The 19,006-nt window shown below is 38.6% G+C and overlaps 1 protein-coding gene across 1 annotated transcript in view; it reads right to left on the reverse strand.

The window, feature by feature from the left end:
- Window positions 1–1,007, reverse strand: part of LOC130019981 (complement factor H-like) — a 33,600-nt gene extending 32,593 nt beyond the window's left edge. Inside the window, exon 1 of the mRNA XM_056110580.1 lies at window positions 912–1,007. The gene's annotated coding sequence lies outside the window, so the exon portion shown is untranslated. The remainder of the gene's footprint in view (window positions 1–911) is intronic.
- Between the last annotated feature and the right edge of the window lie 17,999 nt (window positions 1,008–19,006).

The raw sequence follows: 19,006 nt of genomic DNA on the forward strand, positions 1-19,006 counted from the left end.
GCACTGGTGGAGGTATGGGGACTTGATCATTGTATAACTGAAACCCAAGCACAAAATTTGTAAGCCTATAACTGTACCTCATGGTTTTTCACTAATAAAAAAAAGAAAAAAAAAGATTGCACCAGGAAGTACCCCTAAGCACTACCAGATGTGGCACAAAATTTTTAAAAATTAAGGAAATAAAAATAAAAAATAAAATAAAGGAAATAAAAGCTATAACATTGAGTAAACATCATAATTTGTAGTAGTAAGAAAGAAGCACTATGTAGCTCCATGATATTAGGAATACTTAACATTTTCTTCTAGAAAGAACTTAGATATGTAGTGCAATTCTTTTTGTTTTTGGGTCACACCCTGTGGTACCCAGGGACTATTCCTGGCTCTGTGCTTAGGGATCACTCCTGGAAGGTCTCAGGGGACTATATGTAGTGCAAGGGTCCACAGCATGCAAGGTAAGATGTCGACCCTTTAGTCTTGTCCTATGTCTCTAACCCTACTGTTTAATTATGGACAAAAACCAAAACATCAAAGTCATTTTGTACTGTAAAAAATGTTAATGTACTACTTATTTCCCAAAAGACTCAAAATAAAGAGTGAGTGGCTTTGCATCAATCACCCTGAAACAAAAAAAAAAAAAAAAAAAAAAAGAATCACAGGGTGTGCCTCCCAACCATGCAAAAACAAACAAAATTTTTAAGTAGTGTTTCATGCTGTGGAAGTCAAGAGAATACATAAGGTATGTGACACTCCCCTGGCATAAATATGAGATATGTTTCTTACAAATATAATCTCCATTATTAGTTTAAAAAGAGGTCTCTGCTCCCTCAATACCTTCAAGTTTTAGATACATGTAAATAAATAATAAGGTATTATAGTATTCTTACCTATTTTTATATCTGTTTTCAACTTACCTTGTCCTTGGGCACAGGAAGCCCACACAGTGAGAAAGACGATGGTCATCAAGTGCATGTTAACTATTCCCAGGGGATAGTCATAGGAACACTACAGTTGTGCTCTCCAGACTTGTATTTGTTTCATTAGAATTTACCGGCTGTGACCCTAACTCGGACTTGGCAGGAACTTAGTAAATTTTACAGGTCCCTCAGTAAACATCAAAGTTCATAGGGTTTTGAAAATTCCCTTATTTCTTATATTTCTTTCATAATATTTCATAGAATCAAAATTCTATTATTGTTTATGTATATTTCTTTAACGGCATTAGTAGACTGGTTCCAAAAGTCACACAAAGCTAATTTTTAAATAAAATGTTTCTTGAAAGTATGTGACATTCTTTAATAACCAGGTGACTCGGACATGAATAATTCACATTCTAGTTACTATAACTTTCTCGTTTTTTTAATTAGTATATAACTACTTCCTTAGGAGCCTATAAAAATTAACTGTATATTGGATTCTAATTCACTAGCACTATTTTTTGTAATTTTGTTTTGTTTGAAAATAAAATTGCATTGCTGCAAGAAAATCCCACCAATTTACTTGTTTTAGTATCTCTTCTTTTTCCTATTGCCACCTTGAAATCCTTAAGTAAACTTTTTGTTATCAAAGTTTACTGGTTTTGTTTTTATTACTTCTTCATTAATTATATGCTTATAATTGCATGTGGGTTGAAATTAGTATTTTTTATTATTTTTATATTATATTTCTCTAATATCTTGGCCACACATACAGATACTATAAAATAATACTCCCAGAAGAGAGTGACGCAGAGTCTCCTGACCCCTCTCCAGGCTGTCTTACTGGGGCATCTGTTGGAAAGGGTTGAGTTTCCCTACCCACCCCAAGCAGAGCCCTGGCAGACGACAACCTCCAGAACCCAACCGCAGCCATACTCAAGGCCACTCTCCACACGCTCAGATGAGCCTCACCCATAAAGGAACTGGCAGAGGAACCCTGGTACGCAGGACCCTGGCTGAGGTCTTCAGGCCTGCTCGGATTGGGACTAACCCTTCTCTCCCCAGGTCGCCAGTTTTCCAGTAGCTTGACAGCCACACCCGGAAACTGCTCCCAGCACCGTGTAGTCTCATCAAAGGCCTAGAACCAGAGACTATAAAATAAAGATCCCTGGAGCATGGGGCCGCATTCATGGCCATGAGACCTTTATACTCTAAGCTCATTAATGTGCCTAAAGTAGCACAGATTTGTTTGGTTTTAACATACTTGCTTGTATTCTTCTATATATGGACTTATACTGTTTCAGAATGAAATACAACAAGCTTCAAACCTTCCCTCATAATGTGGTGGGCAGTTGCTCGCTGTAGGGTTGAGTGTTTGAATGTTATGTTTAATGATCTATTGTGAACTACTTTATGAAAATAAAATGTATAAAATTTGCAAATAAAATAAAATAAAATATCTTGGCCACTTATGGGAGACACCATTCTGTGTTCAGAATGTACTCCTGGTTTTGTGGTCAGGGATCACTTCTGTGGACTTGGGAGACCATATGAGATGCAGGGGATCGAATCTTATACGGGGGACCATTTGAGATGCTGCCTGACTGCATGCAAAGTGCCCTCACTGCTACACTATTTCTCTGGCCCCTAACCTTATATTAAATTGCTCTACAATATATGAATTTCAAGATGCTCTGGTATTTAATGTGATTTGACTTTCTTCATAAAATTAGGAGTACTATATTTAGATGAATTAATAATTTACCTAGCCATTATAGTCTAGCAACTTTAGCATTATCAGTAGTCCTTTCACTGCTTACAAACTGAAGTTCTTCCAAGATATAGGTAGTTAGAACTTTACAGAGACACGTGATATAAATCAATTCTTCCAAGCAGGTAATATAGAAATCTGTCACTGATGTTATTGATAATGCATTGAATAACTGTGTTTGTTTATTTTTCTATAATTTCACAGTACTGAATAACCTAGTAATGTTTATATAATCATGATTTCCACAATTACAAAATACATTTTACATCAGACAAATCCTAGCAGGAGCGATATCACAGCAGGTAGGGCATTTGTCTTGCACGTGGTCCACAGAGTTTTGATTCCTCCACCCCTCTCGGTGAGCCCTACAAGCTACGGAGAGTATCACATCCACATGGCAGAGCCTGGAAAGCTCCCCATGCCATATTCGTTATGCCAAAAACAACAACAAGTCTCACAATGAAGACATTACTGGTGTCCGCTCGAGCAAATAGATAAACAACGGGAGGACAGTGCCACAGTGTCAGACAAATCTATATCTAAATCACAGTGTGAAGCAAAGTGTTTCTTGAGAAAATAAGCAAACTTCCACAAATGCTCAAACCTTTGAAAGAATGAGATAAAAGTGTAGAATCTACTCTCCATGTTTTGTGAATTAGGAATACCCTTCCCTTTCATACCATAAAGTTGGTAAAGCTAAAGTAGGAAGCAAGGATCTTATTGGGGGACAATTTAGACATCAGAGAAGAGCCCGGATCCACATCAGTCACTGGGAAGAGAAATCAGTGGGGAAATCACGTGTCTATTTCACTGTGGGGAAATCCCCAATTGTCTGTTTACACTTGTACATACGCTGAGTTCGTACCAGTTCAAACTCCATGGAGTCCTGTTGAAAACAACTGCTGCAAGAACAAAAATTCTGAAACATTCAGATAAGACTCAGTGGAGAGGAGGACTGTAAGGGTCAAGGGAAGTATGATTAAATCATTCCGATTAAATTTAGGAGAATGTATTTTAGGTGTACTATATCCCAGTATATGGCTATGGGCTGTATACTTGCATTAGGTGTTCTCCTGCTAAATATATTTAGACACAAAACAGTGGCAAAATCTTTCAATAAGTTTAACAACTGAAAGCTCCCCAGGTGCAGCCAATGAGTCCTCAGAACTGTGCTGGGTGTGACCAAGCCTCCTCAAGCCCTCACACTGGCTACTACTAATAATATAAGTTACATCACCAAAAAGAGCTTTGTGCCCAACCATAAACTGAATGTTTACTTAAGACTTCCAGAGCCTTGTCACTGATTTCAAGTTTAATGACAAGTGAAAGCAAGTTAATGTCATCATACTGGTTGTCTTCAAATATCATTCACCTTTCTATGATTCCAGCTAATTCAAGATATTATGAAACATTAAAGACCAGTGCGTCTGGGTAGTGGAGGTAGTGTCACTTAAACACTTAAGTGATTAAGTGAAAGACCAGTGCATTTAAAAGGCACATAAGCCATAACGAAAGTCCAGGGATTAAGGAGTTTACCTTGCACACAGTAAACCCTAGTTCTATCTCTGCACCACAGTTGGTCACTAGAGTATTGCCAGGAGTGTTCCCTGAGCACAGAGTCAAAAGTAAGTCTTGGTTACAGCCAGGTGTGCCCCCCAATCAAAATAAGATCAATTTTTAAAAAAACCAAATAAAATGTCATGGCTGTTTTAGAGAAATTTATATCAGTAGACCCTAAGTCTAAGTGCTTTCATCACTAATGAACCATTTTAGACCAGTTATACAATTTTTGCATTTAAAACCTAATTTCCAGTAAAGATATCAAATGTTCATAGAAAAAATTGATTTTATGTAGTGGTCAGGGTTGGAATACAGAGAAACTGGATCAAAGTTTTGTCCCCAAATAAAGAGAAGCATTCAAAGATTAATGAGCATATAAGAAACATTCTGAGCTCAGTTAGAAGAGAGAAACACTGGTCAAATTTTGCATAATTTAATCTTCAACGTGGATTCATCTCTGTCATTAGCTGCAACTGATTGAATAAATAAAAATTCATAATTTTCTGATGATGAACTAACCTTTTAAAAAAAAGTTTAAGCTAACTTGGAAGGCCATAGTAATAATGTTTTATTCCAGAAGTTGGAAAATAAGGCAAAAATAAACATTCATATTTTTTTTCTGAACATCTTGAGATTTGAAAAGTTAATAATCACCTTTATACACTAGTGAAGACTATACACTAGTGAAGACCAATAAATGAAAAACAAAGATCAAATTGATCATGATTACTGTTTTGCAGCTAATAATGAGTTAATGGTTTTTAGGATATTGTCATAATTCCACAATAATTGGACAAAAGGTTGTAAAAAATTTTACATTCACAAATATTAATTTTAACAGAAAAAGAATTTGCAAATTTGAACTGTTCTTATTTTTGTTTATTGTCTTTTTTTTAAAAAAGTTTTATTAGTGATATACCATGAGGTACAGTTGTAGACTTACAAATTTTTGTGCTTGGGGTTCCTATTTTTATGTATGAGAAAATCCTTGAGAAAACTTTAGATAAATTGACTCCACTGGTGACTGTTAGATTTCTCGTTGCACAAGTATCACAGGTTTTGATGCAGTGAGAGCAGCATATTGCCTTAAAATGCTTTACCTTGTACATTGACCTTTCTGATTTTATCTTGGAGATTTTATAGAAATTTCAATGGTATGTAGTCAACTAATTTTAAGTAATGAGACTGATATAGGATAAGAAATAGCTCAATGGGTTGAAACTTGAACTTTGCATGTTGCAAAACCAGGTTTGGGCCATTTCGCTCCGTGGTCTACAGGAATGACCCTCATGAACAGAAATCACAAGGAACCCCTTAGCATTTCCATGTCCCACACTCCCATACAAACAAAACTCTAATAACTAGGCTACTTTAAATATACAAATTCCGAAAATGGATTTTCTTTTTTTTTCTTTTTTTTCTTTTTGTTGAATCATAGTGATATAGATCATTACAAAATTACTTATAAATTGCACTTCAGTCATATAACGTTCTAACACTCATCCCTCCACCGGTGTAATTTAACAGTACAAGTGTTCCCAGTTTACCTCCCACCCCCTTCAAACCACTGCCTGGCCCAGGCTGCTTTTATGGCAGCCACCTTATCTCTCTCTCTCTCTCTCTCTCTCTCTCTCTCTCTCTCTCTCTCTCTCTCTCTGTCCTTCACTCTCATTTTAGGCATCATGGTTTCCACGCAGATGCTGAAAGTTTATCATGTATAAACTTTTTCCTGCTTTCAACACTCAGTTCTTGTCCAGAAAACACACTTCCTATATCTGATCCTATATCAGTCTCATTTTTTAAAATTAGTAGACTACGCACCATTGAAATTTCTATGAAATCTCTAAGATAAAAACAGAAAGGTCAATGAACAAGGCAAATCATTTTAAGGCAATATGTTGTGTGTGTGTGATCATTTCCAACTAGTATTGTCACAGTGAAACTTCCTCTATCTTAATTCCCCTCCATTTCCCACAGCACTGACAAACCATTGATGATTCCTCCTGCTTAGTTTTCCCTGGCTTGGAGTATTAGTTTCATACCTTTTTTTATATGCACAGAAGACTGTTGTCATTCTTTATCTGTCCCTTTCCTCTGACACACTTCACTCAACAATATACTCTCCATGTCTGTCTATTTAGACAAATATTATGAACTCAGTTTTACTAACAACTGTGTAGTATCCATTATGTAGCTGTATCACAGTTTCTTTACCCAGTCCTCTGTTCTCAGGCACTCATGTTGTTTCCAGATTTTGGCTATCATGAATAATGTGGCAATAAACATAGAAATGCAGATTTTGTTTCTGCTGTGTATTTCTGAACCCCCAGGGTACATTTCCAGAAGTGGTATTGCTAGGTCAAACGAGAGCTCAATTTCTAGTTTTTTGAGGATTGTCCATATTGTTTTGCAAAATGGCAGGATCAGTGGTCATTCTGAACAGCAATGAATGAGGCTCCTTTCCTTCCCACATCCATGCCAACACTAGTTGTTCTAGTTCAGTTGAATGTGTGCCTGTCTCTGTGGCATGAAATGATATATCATGTTGTTTTCATTTGCATCTCCCTGATAATTAGTTATGTAGAATATTGCTTCATGTACCTTTTGGCCTTTTGAATTTTTCCTTGAGGAAGTTTCTGTTCATTTCTTCTTCCCATTTTTTGATAGTATTGGGTGTTTTTTCTTATAAAGTTCTACCAGTCATCTGTATAGCTTTGATATAAACCCTTTATCAGATATGTAGTAATTAATACACATGTATGGAAATAAATAAAGACCTGCAGAAAAATGAGTACTGTAGCACTGTCCTCCCATTATTCATTGATTTGCTCAAGCAGGCACCATTAATGTCTCCATTGTGAGACTTGTTACTGTTTTTGGCATATCAAATACTCCATGGGGAGCTTGTCAGGCTCTGCCGTGTTGGTAGGATAATCTCAGTAGCTTGCTGGGCTCTCTGAGAGATAGGTCTGAATATCTTGGCCCAGACTCTAAAACATGTGATCACCTAATATTTGATAAAGGAGCAAGAAATATGAAGTGTAGCAAGGAAAGCCTCTTTAGTAAGTGGTGCTGGGAAAACTGGACAGCTACATCTAAAAATATCAACTGTGACCTCTGCATACAAGTTAGATCTAAATGGATTAAGGACTGAAACATCAGATCTGAATTCTTACGGTAAATTGAAGAAAATATAGACAAAATCTTCCATGACATCGAAACTTAAAGCATCTTGAAAGATGAAACACTGCTGACCCATTAAATGGAAACAAAGAATAAAAACTGGAAGTACATTAAACTAAGAAATTTCTGCACCTCAAAAGAATCTGTGAAGAAGATACAAAGGCAGTCTGGAATGGTCGCCCCAGTCCAGGCCACTTTTCGAACTGTGAAGCCGCAAAGCAGCTGTGAGACACATTATAAAACACTTCCTATCCATTTCCAATAATTAACACACCGTACTTGATGCCTTTCAAATATGTGTGAACCATATGGTTCACCACCTCATCATGGTGGAGGGTGTCAATGGTGCCTCCAGTGAGTGAAACAACAGGTGCTGCAGATTGTTACGACATGCCTGTCAAACAAATGCTTGCATTTGGTAGACTAGGAGCACTTGTAAGGGTGACTGGAGGCTGCCCTAAAAGCCTCCATCCCTGTCAGAGAGACTAGCAAACTGCTGAGAGTATCCCACCCACAAGGCAGAGAGTCTGGCAAGCTATCTGTGGCATATTTGGCCTGCCAAAATACGTAACAATAATGGGCCTCGTTTTCCTGAACCTGAAAGATCCCCCAATACGGCAGCATTAAGAAGGATGAGCGAGTGGAGACTGATAAAATCTCAGTTCTGAACAAGGCTGTCAAAAAGAAGAAGGAGAAATATGACTGTCTGTACTTTCAATGCACGTTCACTGGCTTCAGAAGCATCCATTGAGGACCTTATGGTGCAAGCACAGAAGATCAAGTACAACATCATTGGTCAGACCGAGACAAGAAAGCATAGACAATATCACACCGCTTTTAACTGGAGAAGAACTGTTCCTCAGAACAAGTGACAACAGAGGCATTGGTGGTGTTGGTGTCCTCATCAACACAAGTTTGGCTGTGAGCATTGATTCATTTGAATGCCTATAGAACCTGAATCGGACACTTATGGTTGAATAGATAGGACTCATTTCCCGTGGTTTTTATCTTCGTTGTCTATGCCCCAACATTCAACTCTGATGTAGAAGAAATTGAGAAGTTCTCCATGGAGCTGGAGAAGTTCTATAAAGCAGACCACACCTTCTACATGTGCATTGTCGATGATTTTAGTGCCAAGATAGAACCACGAAGGTCGCCCAAAGAACCCCACATTGGGACCCATGGCCTAGAATGGAATGAACAGGATGAGAGATAATCTTTAGTTCTTCATGTTGACCAATACCATCCATGGTAACTCACAGGTCCAGAAGGCCAAATCTAAATGTTGGACATGGGAGTCAATCATGAATGAACCCCAATGAATGGAAACTTCATATCAATGGGACACCATCGCCCAGATTCCTCATATTTTGGGTTGTAGCAACAGTGGCTGAACTTGCAGAAAATAATTAGAAAAAAATGGGGCCTCAATGAACTGAGTTTTAGGTTCTTTCTGCAGTAGCTTAAGAGAGTTAGGGGTCCTGCCCTTACTCCAAACCAGTGGTTTGATATTGGCCCTAAAGCCAATATGCATCCTGCTGCCTTTTCCTAATATATTTCCAAAAGTTGTATTAGTATGACTCTCTATGTTCATTATCATACCAAATATCAAGTGATGGAACTCAGGAGAGAGAAGGCATTTAATTTTACTTTCCACTTAGATGATTGTGAGATATGTATTCCTATAAAGTTTTCACCATTCTAAATTCAAAAGGGAGATTTTTTTCACTGTCCAAATCTTGAATTAGGTAGACACATGAAAGTAGACAAGACGCTGAGTTACATCTAAGTGGGAGCTAAAGGTTCAGCTCTATTTAATTTTTGTTGCTGTTCATGTTTTTGAGGGGACAGTGCATCCAGGGGTGCTTAAGGGTTACTCCTGAATCTGTGCTCAGGGATCATTTTGGGCAGGCTCAGGGGACCGACGATATGGCTACTGCATTATCTTTCCTGTCTCTCTGATCTATCTTCAGCTTACCTCGTCCATGAACACAGGAAATCCACAGGGTGAGCAAAGTGATCAGTAACCACATGTTAGCTCTTCCCAAGATTAGAATTATATGAATATTCCTGGTGTGTTCTCTGCGATTTGAATTGGCTTCACTAGATGTTACCAGTTGTGATTCTGACAATGTTTTAAAATTTATTTATTGAATCACTGTGGGAAAAGTTACAAAGCTTTCAGGTTTAAGTCTAGGTCATACATTGATCAAAACCTTTTCCCTCACTAGTACTTATTTTTCACCACCAAGAACCTAAATATACCCCCCTTCCACCCCTCCCAATGCCTGTGAGGCAGATGATTTCCACTTAACTCTCTATCTGCTTTGATTACATTCATTGAATTACTTGACATCCCGTTACTCATCGATTTGTTCAAGTGGGCGTCAGTAAGGTCTCCATTCATCCCTGTCACAAGCTAATGTAGCCCAATGGCATTTGCTCATTCTAGGAACACAAAGAGCCTCAAACGGATTGTTCAGGGTCTTGATGAAGAAATATGACCATATCATAGGTGGGTGGCCACGTCATATTTTGACGTTCAGTGGAATACAGTCAGTTATGGCTCTAGTCCAGTGGTCGTCTCCAAATCTCATTACTACTCGGATCTCTTTGATAGCTATATCCACCTTCCCACATGCCACATTTTGCAGAAGGGATATGTCATTCCCAACGTTTTCCCTTCCGAAATCAGACATGCCATTTCTTGGGTAAAGAAGCAAACAGCACCTGGCTCAGATAAAGTCGGACGCGAACACCTGAAGAACCTGCTGTCAGTACTCATCAATACACTGGCTCGGCTCTTCACACGCTACATGTCTGAATGCAAGGTCCCATTCCAGTGGTCCCTTTCCAGCAGGACTGTACTACTGTACAAGAAGGGAGACATCCACGACATTGGCAACTATCGCCCGATCTGCCTATTGTCTGTCATCTGTAGCTGTTCACTCAAGTCATCCATAACAGGATTGGCAGAACGCTAGATGAAGGACAACCATGTGAGCAAGCCAGGTTCCACAAAGGATTCAGCACGATTAACCATATCCACAGGATAACCAAGCTCATTGAGGTTCCTTGGGAGTTCAAGATGCTGCTCTGTCTAACGTTCGTTGATTTAAAGATGACCTTTGTTTATGTTGAGACTGAAGCAGTCATTGAGGCCCTAGCTAAACAGGGCGTTCAAAGTGAATACATCAGGGTCCTCCATGAGCTGTATTGTGGATTCACTACCAGGATCTCACCATTCTACAGGGAGTTGATCATTGATGTCAAGAGAGGGGTTCGGCAAGTTGATACCATTTCACTGAAACTCTTCAGTGCCACCCTCAAGAACATCATGTGATGACTGGAATGGGAAGAAAAGGGAGTAAAGATAGATGGTTGGCAACTACACCACCTCCGCTTCGCTGATGACATCATTCTAATAACACCAAACATTAGCTAAGCAGCACAAATGCTGGCCAACATTGACCATGAATGTGGAAATGTTGGACTACAGCTGAATCTAACAAAGACAATGTTTATGAGAAATGATCTCGTTTCTGAAGTAGCATTCACTCTCAACGGGATGAACATCTCCGAATGCAACAGTTATGTGTACCTAGGTAGAGAAGTCAACATGACGAATGACCTGGCACCTGAGTTGCACAGGAGGAAGAGAGTGGCTTGGAAAGTGTACAAGAACATTGAAGAAATAGCTAAGAGGACGAAGAACCTCTGGCTCCGGGCACATCTCTTTGATTCCACTGTTCTTCTTGCATTAACATATGCCTCAGAGACCTGGGCCCTACGAAAACAGGATGAGAATTCTATTCGGGTCTCCCAAATAGGAATCGAAAGAGCTATGCTTGGAGTATCACACTTGACTCAAATGAGAAAGAATCCGGAGTTCCGATCTTAATCTACGGTCAAGAATCAGGTACACTCAACAATAGAAAGACCACAGCCAAAGACAGAATCAGTGAACTTGAAGATGAGCTGCAGGAAGCCGACTGGAAACAACAAACAATGGAAAGCGACCTCAAAATAGCTCTAGAGCGAATTGGACTCTTATGGGATGATTTCAAGAGGAACAACATTAGAATCATTGGAGTACCAGCTGGGGTGGCCTCACTCGATTCGGACAACATAGATTTCTGTTTGTAAAAGATTAGAGAAGACAGTGAAGGAGCTTTTTTATTAATCGAGGGATGTGTACAGCAGGAAGAAATTACACTCCAAAACGTATACACACCCAATGAAGGACCAGCCACATACCTACGACAACTGCTAACAGACCTTAAGAAGGACGTTGAGAGCAACACAATAGTAGTTGAAGTTTTCGACACCACCTTTTCACTTCTGTATAGATCAAGAAGATTAAAACTCAATAAGACAATAATGGTTCTGAAGGAAGAAATAGAAAGAGAGGGTTAATAGATCTATACAGGACTTTATATCCTCCCCCAAAAAAATTACGCATTCTTTTTCAATACATGTGGAACATGTTCTAGAATAGACCATGTGCTGGGTCACAAAACATACCTCATCAGAATCAGGAAGATAGACATTGTATCTTTGCAGATCACGAAAGACTGAAGATAGAAGTTAATCACACACAGACACAGAGAACTAAATCAAACACCTGGAAATTAAACAATTCAATGTAGAACAACGAATGGGTCAGGAAGGATATCAAGGAAAATCAAAAGCTACTTAGAAACAAATGAGAATGAAGACACAAACTACCAGAACCTGTGGGGTGCAGCTAAAGCCATGTTAAAGGGAAAATATATAGCTCTGAAAGCATTTCTCAGGAAGCAAGAAAGGGCCCACATAAACAACTTGACTTCACAGCTCAAGATCTTAGAAAAGGATCAACAAAGGGAGCACAAGACACACGGATACCCAAAAAACATTACGAAAGATCAATGAACCCAAGAGCTGGTTGTTCAAGAAAATAAACAAGATTGATAAACCAGTACTGAAACTCACAAAGAAAGAGAGAGAGAACTCTAATAAACCGAATTAGAAACAAAAAGGGAGACATCACAATGAAAACCAAAGAAATTCAGAAGATCTTCAGAGACCAATTGAAAGTCTGTATGCCACAAAATGAGAGAACCTAGAAGAAACGGAAAAATTTCTAGATTCCTATAATCTCCCAAATTTGAACCAAGAAGATCTGGAATACCTGAATAGACCTATAAACATCAAGGAAATTGAAACTATAATCAAAATTCTTCCCAAAAACAAAAGCCAAGGACCAGATGAATTCACTAGCAAATTTTTAAAAGCATTTAAAGAGGATCTATTTCCAGTTCTTCTCAAGAATTTCAAGGAAATTGAAGAAACAGAAACTCTCCCAGTTTTTATGACGCTCATTTCTCTCTAATAAAAAAGGAAACAAAGACACCACAGAAAAGAAAACTACAAGCCGATATCCCTAATGAACAGCAAATAGAATTCAACAAATCATCAAAAAGATCATACACCATGACCAAGTGGGATTCATCCCGGGGATGCAAGGATGGTTTAACATTCAGAAAACAATCAACATAAATCCATAATATCAACAAAAGAAAAGATAAAAACCATATGATCATATCTATAGATGCAGAGAAAGCATTTGACAAGATCCAGCCCATGTTTTTGATGAAAACTCTGGCCAAAATGAGTATAGAAGGGATTTTCCTTAATATAGTTAAAGCCATCTACCACAAGCATATTGCAAGCATCATCCTCAATGGAGAAAAACTAAGAGCCTTGCCTCTAAGATCAGGTATGAGACAAGGATGTCCTCTCCATCCACTGCTGTTCAATATAGTACTGAAAATACTTGCAAAAGCAGTTACACAAGAAAAAGATAATGTGATATTATACTTAAAAAACCCTAAAACCTCTACCAAGAGACTTCTAAAAACAATAGACTTGTATAGTAAAGTTGCAGACTATAAAATTAATACCCAAAAGTCCATGGTTTTCTTATACACAAATAATGAGAGAGAAGATAGTGACATGAAAATAAGAATCCCGTTCACCATCATGCTTCAGAAAATCAAGTACCTAGGAATCAGCTTAACTAAGGAAGTAAAGGACCTGTACAAAGAAAACTACAAAACGCTACTTCAGGAACTAAAAGGACACGAGGAAATGGAAAGATATCCCCTGCTCATGGATTGGGAGAATTAACATTGTCAAAATGACAATACTCCCCAAAGTGTTGTAGAAATTCAATGCGTTTCCTATAAGGATTCCCATGACATTCTTCAAAGAAATGGAACAAACACTCCTGAAATTCAGATCCATTAATAAGCAACCACGAATAGCTGAAGTAATTCTTGGGAAAAAGAATATTGTAGGAATCAACCTCCCCAACCCCAAACAATACTACAAAGCAGTAATAATTAAAACAACATGCTACTGGAACAAAGGCGGAGCCGCAGACAAGGTTAAATACACTGACATCCCTTCCCCCAAATATATGATCAGCTAATCTTTGATAAGGAAGCAAGAAATGTGAAGTGCAATAAGGAAAGCCTCTTTACAAATTGTGCTGGTTAAACTGGACAGCTACATGCAAAAAATTGGCTCAGATCTCTACCTAACACCATGTACATAAGTCAGATAAAAATGGATTAAATACCTGAACATCAGACTGGAATCCATAAGGTACATTGAATACAATGTTGACAAAACACTCCACAACATTGAAGCTAATGGTATCTTCAAAGATGACGCCACCAATCATGCAAATGAAACAGAGATAGACAAATGGGAGTATCTTAAACTAAGAAGCTTCAAGGAAACAGTGACCAGAATTCAAAGACAGTCTACAGAATGGGAAAGGATAATTGCCCAGTACCCATCCGATAAGGGGTTGATATCAAGGATATACAAAGCACTGGTTGAACTCCACAAGAAGAAAACATCCAACCCCATCAAAAAAATGGTCTGACAAAATGAACGGAAACTTTCTCAAAGAAGAAATCCCAATGGTTAAAAGGCAAATGAGAAAATGCCCCAGATCACTAATCATCAGGGAGATTCAGATCAAAACAACAATGAGATATCATCTCAATCACAGAGACTGGCCAATATCCAAAAGAACAAAAGCAATCGGTGTGGTGTGGATGTAGTGAGAAAGGTACCCTCCTTTACTGCTCTTTGGAATGCCAACTGGTTTAGCCCTTTTGGAAAACAGTATGGACAATTCTCCAAAAATTAGGAATTGATCTCCTATTTGACCCAGCAATACCACTCCTGGAAATATATCCCGGAGAGGCAAAAAAGTACAGTCAAAATGACAACTGCATTTGTATTTTCATTGCTGCATTGTTCACAATAGCCAAAATTTGGAAAAAACCCTAGTGCCCGAGAACAGATGACTGGTTAAAGAAACTTTGGTGTATCTATGCAATGGAATACTATGCAGCTGTTAGAAAAGATGAATTCAGGCCGGAGCAATAGTACAGCGGGTAAGGCGTTTGCCGTGCACGCGGCTGACCTAGGTTCGATCCCCGGCATCCCATATGGTTCCCCAAGCACCGCCAGGAGTGATTCCTAAGTGCGGAGCCAGGAATAACCCCTGAGCATTGCTGGTTGTGACACAAAAAGCAAAAAAAAAAAAAAAAGAAAGAAAAGAAAAGAAAAGATGAATTCATGAAATTTGCATACAAGTGGTTTACATGGAAAGTATCATGCTAAGTGAAATGAGCCAGAAAGAGAGGGATAGACAGAAAAACTGTACTCATCTGGGGAATAGAAATAACAGAATGGTAGATGAACACCCAAGAATAGTTGAGATAAGTACCAGGATGTCTGCTCCACGGCTTGGAAGCCAACAGCACATGCTTTGGGAAAAGTAAGCTTAGATAGAGAAGGGAACACCAAGGAAAGGATGTTTGGAGGATCTGCCTGGGAGGTAAGATGAGAGCTTGAAAGTTTACAGACCAAACATGATGACCACTCAATACCTCCATTGCAAACCACAACACCCAAAAGAAAAGAGAGCAAAAGGGAATGCCTTACCACAAAGGCAGAGCAGGGTGGCGGGATAGGGTGGAGGGGGTGGGAGGGCTACTAGGATCGTTGGTGGTGGAGAATGGGCACTGGTGAAGGGATAGGTACTCGATCATTGTATAACTGAAACCCAAGCATGAAAATTTGTAATTCTACAACTGTACCTCATATTGTTTCACTAATAAAAAAATTATTCTTTTTAATCGAATCACTGTGATATACACACCTAAAACATTGCTCATCATTGGGTTACAGTCATACAATGTTCCTAAAGCCATCCTTTTACCATTGTACTTTTCCTGTCACCAATGTCCCAAGCTACCCTCCAGCCACCCTCCCCACCTGCTCTGTCTTCCCCCTACCCCCAAGCCAGCCCACCTCTACTCTATAACAGGCAATTTCCTCCTCCTCTCTCTCCCTCTCTTTCTCTCCCTCTCTTTCTTTCCCTCTCCTTCTGGGCACTGGGGTTTTCAATATAGGTCCTGAGAAATTATCATATATATTTCTTTCCCTACTTTTACCACTCAGTTCTTGTCCACAATGATCATTTCAAGCTATTTCTGTCTTATTGGTCCCTTCTTTATCCAAGAAGGGATCCTTCCCAGCCCTTGTACTTGTGGCAAATGTCTGTCCATGGACCTGTCCTACCAGCCCTTGTTCTTACTGTCTGTTATTAGTCCCATATTATAATATTTTATATACTACAATCTTTCTATATCTGTCTGTCTCCGTTTACTAATCTTACTCAGCATGATATTGTCCATGTTCATCTATTTATAAGTGATTTCATGACTTTATTTTTCCTAGTGGCTGTGTAGTATTCCATTGTGTTACATATACCATGGTTTCTTTAGTCTGTTTACTCTTGATGACTTGACTATTTCTAGCCCTGTCACCTGTATCCCTTATTCATTCAGATCATCATAGTTCTGTTTACCGGACTTATAAAACATTTTTTCTGTCCTCATTAATTTTCTTACACTTTAAATTTTGGTGAAATTAGCATATTTACTTTTTCTTTAAACTTACATTAGAACACAATGTCAAATATTAAAATTTCAATATTTTCTTGAAATTAAATTTTATTTAATATTATTTGATGCTCTATTTAAATTAGGGTAAATATAGTCAGTTGATAAAATGATTTCCTACTTTTTTTATGAATGTAGGAGCTCATTTCTATAATTTTAAAAATGCAATTAATAATAGAGAAATTTCAAGTAGGTGATTCATACAAAATCCACAAGCAAAGTGAACCATTTTATTAATGTTACTATAATTATTTCATAATACTAGTAATTTTGTAATGCAAGACAATTAAGTCTTCAATAATAAACTGAATAATTTATATCAGATTAATTTATGTACTTATCATGGTGATCAGCAACACAAATTTCTTACTTGGAAATTTCCTATCCACTATTTCCTCATATGTCTACACAGCGTCCATGGGAGGTGAATCTCAATGGAACCCCATGGAAAGAAATTTTAAGTTTAAAACCTGATTCTGTAAACAATGTATTTAATTATAACACTATTTAATACAAAAACAGTACACATATTTGGTTAAGAATAAGGCATTGAGGTCTATTACTCAATAGTTGAAGGAATATAAAAAATGGTTGATAACTACAAATGTTTAAAATTTAAAATTTCTTCCAAAAACTTTAACATGAACTTCAAGTCAAATAATGAACACATGTTTAATTTCTATTCTAGAACTTTGAAATGAAATTGATAATACTATTTTAAAGAAAGAAAAAAATAAGGGATTGGACAGATAGGAAAATGGGTAAGGTGCTTACTTTGCATATACCTTACATGCAAGTTTTATTGCTGGCACTGCATAAGATCTCCTGCACCTGGTTAAAAGTGATCTCTGAGCCCAGAGCCAGAAATATATGAGAGCTACTTACTTCTTATTGCTAACATTGTTATGATTTAGCTTACTATTTATCCACTCCAGGCTATGGGCTCAGGTATAATGTCAGGCAAGCACAGAAAACCTTATAGGATGCTGCGGATCAAACCAAGAGTTATGGTTTAAGTTGGGCTTTACATGTTCATGCATTGATATATCAAAGACAAAGACAGACATAGATCTATAATTCTACTTAATTAGAGAGTCTCAAATTCTTAGAATTTATAGAAAAATGGCTTTATAACGCTAGGAAAATCATGAATTAAAAACAGGTAGTAAGCCGGGTATCCTAGAGGAAAGGGCAGTTCAGACAGAGAAGGGAGCACCAAATAAAGGATGTTTGGAGGATCCTCCCAGGAGGGGAGATGCATGTCGAAAGTAGACTATGGACTGAACATGTTTGCCACTCAATGCCTCTTTTGCAGACCACAACACCCAAAAGGAGAGAGAGAACACAGGGGATTGCCCTGCCACAGAGACAGCGGGGATAGGGGGATGGGGGTGGGAGGGATATTATCCATGGTGGTGGAAAATGGGCACTGGTGGAGGGATGGGTATCTGATCATTGTATAATTGAAACCAAAGCACAAAAAATTGTAAATTTACAACTGTAAAAAAATAAAATAAAATAAAGGGAAAAAAACAGGTAGTAAAGGTTATACATCAATTTTTTAAACATTGGTATTACATGATTGCAAACTGCACATTTCATTTCACTATTATTGATTTATTTTTGTGTCCTACCCAGAAGTACTCAGGTTTTACACATGTTTGCATTCAGGGATCACTCTTGGCCGATTCAAGGACCATATGTGGTGCATGCAAGTCAAGCACCCTAACCTCTGTACTATCACCTCAGGCCCACGTTTCACAAAATTTTAATGTGGCACATTTGCAATGTGATTTATGAATCTCTGAGACTATAATGAGTCTCCTGCCCCCAGGCCTGGCTGTCCTCACCGGGGCCCCTTGGAGGGGAGCGGGTTGAGTTTCCCTCCCTGCCCCGACCAGGGTTCCGGCAGCCGAAGACCTCCAGAACCAGTTACCACCATGCTGACACCACTCTCCACACACATGAAGGTACCGGCAGAGGAACAAAGGCATGCGGATCCTGGGGCTGAGATCTCCAAGCCTGCTCGGATCGGGGCTGAGCATCCTCCACCCAGATCCTCCAAATTCCAGTAGGCAGGAGTCACACCCACTAACTGGCCCCCAGGCACCGTAAAATCCCATAAGCAGCCAAGACTCAGAGACTATAAAACCCAGCTCCCGGAACCACGTGGCTGCATTTGAGGCCACGCAACATCTTATTATGACATCTTATTATCCCATTCCTACTTTGGACAAACTGGCAGGCTACCGAATGTAACCTGCCCACATGGCAGAGTCTGGCAAACTCCCCGTGGCTTACCCAATATGCCAAATACCAGTAACAATGATGGGTCTCATTCTCCTAACTCTGAAAGACCTGGAATATGGCACTTTTTAAAAAATCTCAGGGCTAGGACAAAGGAGACTATACTGGGGCCTGGTTGAGGCAATGGACGAATAACAGGATGGTCATGATCATTATCATGAGACTATAATTGCGTCAACATAGTAGGTTACATAAATTCTGACTTCTGAGTAAATTGTGTTAGGTTACACTTGAAAGTA

Source organism: Sorex fumeus, unplaced genomic scaffold (genome assembly GCF_029834395.1).
Source record: "Sorex fumeus unplaced genomic scaffold, SorFum_2.1 ptg000010l, whole genome shotgun sequence".
NCBI lineage: Eukaryota > Metazoa > Chordata > Mammalia > Eulipotyphla > Soricidae > Sorex > Sorex fumeus.